At 54.8% G+C, this 6,000-nt stretch overlaps 1 non-coding gene across 1 annotated transcript; it reads right to left on the bottom strand.

Moving 5' to 3' along the window:
- Window positions 1-254: 254 nt before the first annotated feature.
- On the bottom strand, window positions 255-336 carry TRNAL-UAG (transfer RNA leucine (anticodon UAG)). Its single transcript has one exon. It is a non-coding gene; the product is annotated as a tRNA-Leu (tRNA).
- Window positions 337-6,000: the final 5,664 nt, after the last annotated feature.

The raw sequence follows: 6,000 nt of genomic DNA, 5'->3' as shown, positions 1-6,000 counted from the left end.
TGGAGGCGTTAAGGACCCAGGCAAACTGTTGGGATCTTTTCAGGGTACCCTAGACGGTTTTCCCAAGAAGTAGGGAGAAGTTCTTTGTCTCAAGTAGGCAGGGGTGGCAGGTGAGAGGTTTATGTCTTGGGCCTGCACTGCCGAGTTTCTTGTTTTTCTCCTCCTTTTCCTACCCGGTTCAAAAAATTTCTTGAGTCAGGAAAGAGGGAGTGTAGAAATATCTTAAGGAAAAAAAAAGTAAGCCCCTTTGGGTGTGGCAGCGGTGGGATTCGAACCCACGCCATCGAAATGACTGGAGCCTAAATCCAGCGCCTTAGACCACTCGGCCACGCTACCTCCCAGTTGCTATGCTGCCGCTCAGACTATATTAGTCCGATGACGCGCACGTCTCGCGCGCCGCAAAGCCCCGCCCCCGCAGGTGTGCGCATGCCCGAGGCAGGGCCGGGCTCGCTAAGGCCCCGGGTTCCTGCGGCGTCTTGGGAATACAGTTGTTTCGTGATCAGCAGCAGTAAGTCAGTAAGAACACACCGTTAGGAACGAAAAAAGAGTTCCTAATGGTTCAGTCTTACTCGCAGGTGCATTTGGGTTTGAGTTTTTGCATTTTCCATGGGCGTAATACCGCGTGAGGCCACCTGGGGGCAGTGCCGCGCTGCCGCTCCCTCCTGGCTGGGCCTGGGTTTGCAGCTCTGATGTGCAGTCGCCCCTGCTGCCCTGGGTGGCCTCCTGGCCTGGCCCCTGCTCTCGCCATCACGGGCCCAGGCCGGAAAACCGATGAACTTTGCGAGTGTGGCCCCCCCCCCCCAGTCCTATCATCCCCATTTAAGACGGCGCAGCCTCCCAGGACCCAGGTCCTTCTATGCAGGTTATTTCGGGGTGTGTGTGTGTGTGTTGTAGGAAAATGCAACAAATACGGAGCCCAACAAAACAAACCTCCGTTTCCCACCATCCCGAATGGTGAACATTTTTGCTTCAAATCTTTTTAAAGATTCGATAGAATTCAGGTTTCCTTGGATACCCCCGGGTTCTACTCCCCTTCCTCCTGCCTCGGGAATTTTCGGTCCTTTCGGGACACGTTTTCCTCATTCACACTCAGGTAGTGTTACTCCTCTCCTTGCAGCCAGCAGGAATCCAGGGGTAGATACAGGCCATCCCTCCATGCGCGGGGCAAACTGCGTGATGGCCCCCAAGATGCCCATGTCCGCTTCCAGAACACCAAGCAGGTGACCTTAGGTGGCGAACAGACTATGCAGGTGTGGCTAGGGATCTTCAGGTGGGCAAGGCAGCCAGGGCCAGCCAGATGGTCTCAGTGTTAGTCACAGGGCTCCTCCTAAGAGATGAGGCAGGGGTTCCAGGAGGAGATGAGAGGGGTTGGGAGCAGAGACCCCCACCACGGGCCTGGGAGTGCTGCGGAAAAGGCAACGAACCCAGTTCTCCCCCAGCGCCTCCAGGAGGAACCCGGGTGTCAACACCTTGATGCTAGGACTCTGACACCGTGAGATTGTCCCTTTGTGTCCCTTGAAGCCTCTACAGCTATTACCACAGCAACGAGAAAGCCCTATAGGACGCCTGTGGTCTGAGCTTTGGGGACCTGTGTGCCTTTGGGAAAGTCCCCTCTGAGCCTCTGCTGCTGGTAGTGGAGGCACAGTGAGGACACAGGTGGATGCTGTAAGGATTACATTTGTTCTGGGTTTTTTTTTTTTTTAAGGTTTATTTACTGGGGCACCGCTACGGCATAGAAGGTCAAGCCGCTGCCTGCAGTGTTGGCATCCCATCTGGGCATCAGTTTGAGACCTGGCTGCTCCACTTCTGATCACCTCCCTACTAATGCACCTTGGAAAGCTGCATAAGATGGCCCAAGTGCTTGGGTCCCTGCACCCGTGGGAGACCTGGGAGAAGCTCCTATCTCCTGGCTTTGGTCTGGCCCAGCCCTGGCCTTTGTGGCCATTTGGGGAGTGAACCAGTGGATGGAAGATCTCTCTAGTGTCTCTCCTTCTCTCTGTAACTGTGCCTTTCAAATATATAAATAAAAACAAAAGATTACTGAGAGAGAGAGGAGAGACAGAGGGAGATCTCCCATCGGCTGGTTCACTCCCCAAATGGCCACAAGGAAGCCAGGAGCCAGGTGTATGGGTTGCTGGCACTGACTCAGACCTGCACCCATACTTAACCTGCTGCACCACAGCGCCGGTCCCTGTGCTGGGATTTCTTGCCCTTATGGTCTGTCAGGCACTGTCCGTGCTGGAGAATGGAGCAGACAGAGCAAATGTGGGAATGTGTGCCCAGCATTTATTTTTATATTTGTAAGATTCTCTACTTGAAAGACAGTATATCAGAGAGTGAATCTTCCACCTGCTGGTTCACTCCCCGCATACCTGCAACTACCAGGGCTGGGCCAGGCTGAAGCCAGGAGCCAGGAGCTCCATCCAGGTCTCCCTGTGGGCAGGGCCCCAAGGACTTGGACTTGGACCATCATCGGCTGCCTTCCTAGGCACATTAGCAGGGAGCTGGACCAGGATCAGAACCAGTGCTCTGATGTGGGATGTGGATGTCCTAAGCAGTGAGGGCTTAACCTGCCATGGCGCAGGTGCCGGCCTCGTGTCCAGCATTTACCTGCCTCTCTAGCACAGGCTGAAGGCAGTGGTGATGGGGACTCCAGCTGGTCTGGCTACGCGTGAGCATTTACGCGTCTCTCCCAGGATGACGCCGAGCCCTGCCAGGAAGGGCAGGCGATGCCCTCTCGTTCACCCAGAGCTCAGGGCCCGGGACAGTGCCGACAGCAAGGATATTCCTTGAAAAATGATGTTGCATTCTTGGTGGAGGCCACCCCACCTTGTCACAGGAGCCTGGAGCCAGAGGCACGTGCTTCTGGCTGGAGCTGCCGCCCTAAGCACCCACAGGACTGTGTCCACGCAGGGCCAGACTGCGTGCGGCTGGCTTTTCTAGGTCATCTCCCTGTGGCCTAGGGAAGGAGGCAGAGTTCTCTGGAGGTGGTCGCCCCTTCCACAGTTTCGCAGAAGAGTTTTCCAGTCCTTGGATCATCTGTTGGCACCATTCGGTCCTCCAACCGTCTCTCGCATCACTTAATTCAGGTTAACATTTGTCCTGCACCTTCGACGCCTGATCAGGCAGAAACGGACCTTAGTGGGGACCAAGAGCTGTCGATGGAGCTGTTCAGAGGCCTGTGCGCCCTTTGCCAGCACCCTGCAAATCCAACAGAGAGAGGCCAGGCCCTCGGCCCACGCACTCCGCCGGGCTCTCCTCCCTGGCCACGCCTCCCGGGGGCCTGCTGACTCAGCCTCCTCCCTGATTTACTGCTTCAGGGCTGACGCGGGGCGGCTCCTGTGCAGAGCCCAGCCACAGCCAGGCGAGGGCAGGCAGGGAGGCTGCAGAAACCAGGGCAACCTGGCTCTGTTTGCCTTTTGTTGTGTTTGGAAGGGGTGTTTAAAAATAACTTTTCCAAAAGTGGCCAGTGTGCCTTCCCTGTCCACACCCAAGCAAAGAAAGCAAGTACAAGAAAAACACAGAAAAACACAATCGCCTGTCTCTTCTCCAAGCCTGTTATAAACTCTGTCCTCCCTTAGGTAGGGAGAGCCAGGTTTTGCCTTTGTTCCTAAGAAATGCAGTGCTGTCTGTTGTAAGCTATGAAGCCAGATCTTTCCTGTGCAAATATGGGGGCCACCAGCACGGGTTGCTCAGTCTCGCCCCACTCTCATTCCAGGGTTTGCTGGCTCAGGGTTTAAGACTTACAAAGTCACCTGCAGCAGTTACAATGCTGCCTCAGCAAACCTCATCCCGCACTGAGGGCCTGGGTTCAAGTCCCAGCTCCGCTCGGCAGCCCCGCTTCCTGCTAGTGCACACTAGGCTTCAAGTGCTTGGGCCCCTGCCGCCCATAGGAGAGACCCAAACTGAGTTCCAAGCTCCTGGCCCAGTTCTGGATGTTGTGGGCAGATAGAAGACCTCTCTCTCTCTCTCTCTCTCTCTCTCTCTCTCTCATATAATGAAAATAAGCACTTTTTTAAAAATAAGAAGACAGGAAGGTGGGCATTTCATAGCAGGCATCCCTACGGCTACAGATGGGCCAGCCAGGACCTCCGTGATGAGTGTACTCACCCCACAAAGGCCTGGGATCCTCGAAGCCCAGGACTGTGCTGCTTACAAAGCTACAGCCCACGCCCACGGTGCTGGGGAGCTGAGCAGAACCACGGCCGCCCTCCTGCCCGATCCTGCAGCTCTCCCAGCCTCCCTGAGCCTTCGTGAGGATCACATCCTGTGTGCGATGCGGGAAACAGGCACCAGACCCAGGCTGGGCCGTGGCCTGTGTGAGAGCCGGAGCCGTGTCCCCTGTGCTCCGTGCTGTCTTCTGTGGCTGCGCCCCAAGCTCCATGGTCAGGAGACAGTGGGAATCTGGGTTTTTGTTTTGTTTTGTTTTGTTTTGGCAACAACTTTATTGTGATACAATTCACATACCCAATACACAGTTCACCCATTTTAAGTATGTAATTCAATGACTTAAATTTTTTTAAATCTATTTTTGTCTTTATTTAAAAGGCAGAGAGACAGAGGGATCCTTCCATCTGCTGGTTCACTCTCCAAATGCCTGCAACAGCCGGGGCTGAGCCAATCTGAAGCCAGGAGTCCTGTATGGGTGGCAGTGACCCAAGGACGTCAGCTGCCACCTGCTGCCTCCCAGGGTGTGCATTAGCAGGAAGCTGGCTCTGAAGAGGAAGAGCTGGGACTCGAATCAGGCAGTGTGATAGGGGATGTGGGTGCCCCAAGCGGTGTCTTAACTGTTGCATTAAACACCCACCTCCAAATCAGTGGATTTTAGTTAAGTCCCAGAGCTGTGCAGCCATCACCCCCTGCCTACCCAGGAGCCACACAAGAGAGAAAGAGACACAGGGAGAGGAGAGAATCCTTGGGTCTCCCATGTCGGTGCAGGGGCCCAAGGACTTAGGCCATCTGCTGCTGCTCCCCAGGCATATTAGCCTGGAGCTAAGTAGAGCAGCCAGGACTCCAACCGCAGTCCATACGTCCATACGTGGAAGCTTAACCTGCTAGGCCACAGGGCCCAAGCGGGTTCTTACATTTTTTTTTTTTTTAAATTTATCCTCATTTTATTTGAAAAAGGCAGAGAGACAGAGTCAGGCGTGAGAGATGTCCCATCCACTGTTTCAGCCCGCAATTACTTGAAACAGCTGGGGCTGGGCCAGGCTGAAGCGGGGAACCGGGAACTCAGTGTGGGTCTCTATGGGGGCAGCAGGCACCACCGCCTCCCAAGTGAACAAGCAGGCAGCTTGGATTGGAAGTAGAGGAGCTGCAAACCCAGGCGTCCCCAGCGACGTCTTCACTAAGCCCCGGCCACGCCGGCCCCCTGGGGGTCTGGTTTCTGTGCCTCCCCCTGCAGGAAGCAGCTACTACCTCCTAGCACCCGCCTGGGAGCCATTGAGGGCAGGGGAGGGTGGGAGGGGACCTTCGCTTAGCACTGTCAGTTTCCTGAGCCTTAACACCTGGAAGTCTTGCCTGCTCCTCCCTCCCTCTCCCCTGGGGAGGGGGAGCCTTGTTCTAGCCCCTCCCCACTCTGACCACTCAGCGTGACTGCCCAGAGCCCGACGATAGGCTATGGTATTAAACTTAATAAATGCAACAGTTACAATTTTTATTTCTAATATAAAACTCGTAAAATTTCTAAACTTTCACCAGAAACTAGAAGGCTAGAACATAAAAAAAATTAAATTCACAGTAGTTACTGTTAGTTTTCCTCTTGATGCCTTTCCATAGTTACCCATTTATTCCTTGGGTATTTATTAGGCATCTACTACGCCAGGCCTGGGTCAGGAGTCTGGAACGCAGCCACTTGCCAGACAGGTGAGGAACGCTTGCGGGACAAACTCGGCAGGTAACTGCACAAGTAACGGCAAATGTCACACCCTCCCGGCGTGCACTGCCCATCCGGTGGACGGGGCTGTCCTCAGGCCGACGAGCGGGGAGTGGGGAGCCGGA

This window comes from Lepus europaeus, chromosome 21 (assembly GCF_033115175.1).
Source record: "Lepus europaeus isolate LE1 chromosome 21, mLepTim1.pri, whole genome shotgun sequence".
Lineage (NCBI taxonomy): Eukaryota > Metazoa > Chordata > Mammalia > Lagomorpha > Leporidae > Lepus > Lepus europaeus.
This window is presented reverse-complemented; position numbering and strand designations above follow the sequence as displayed.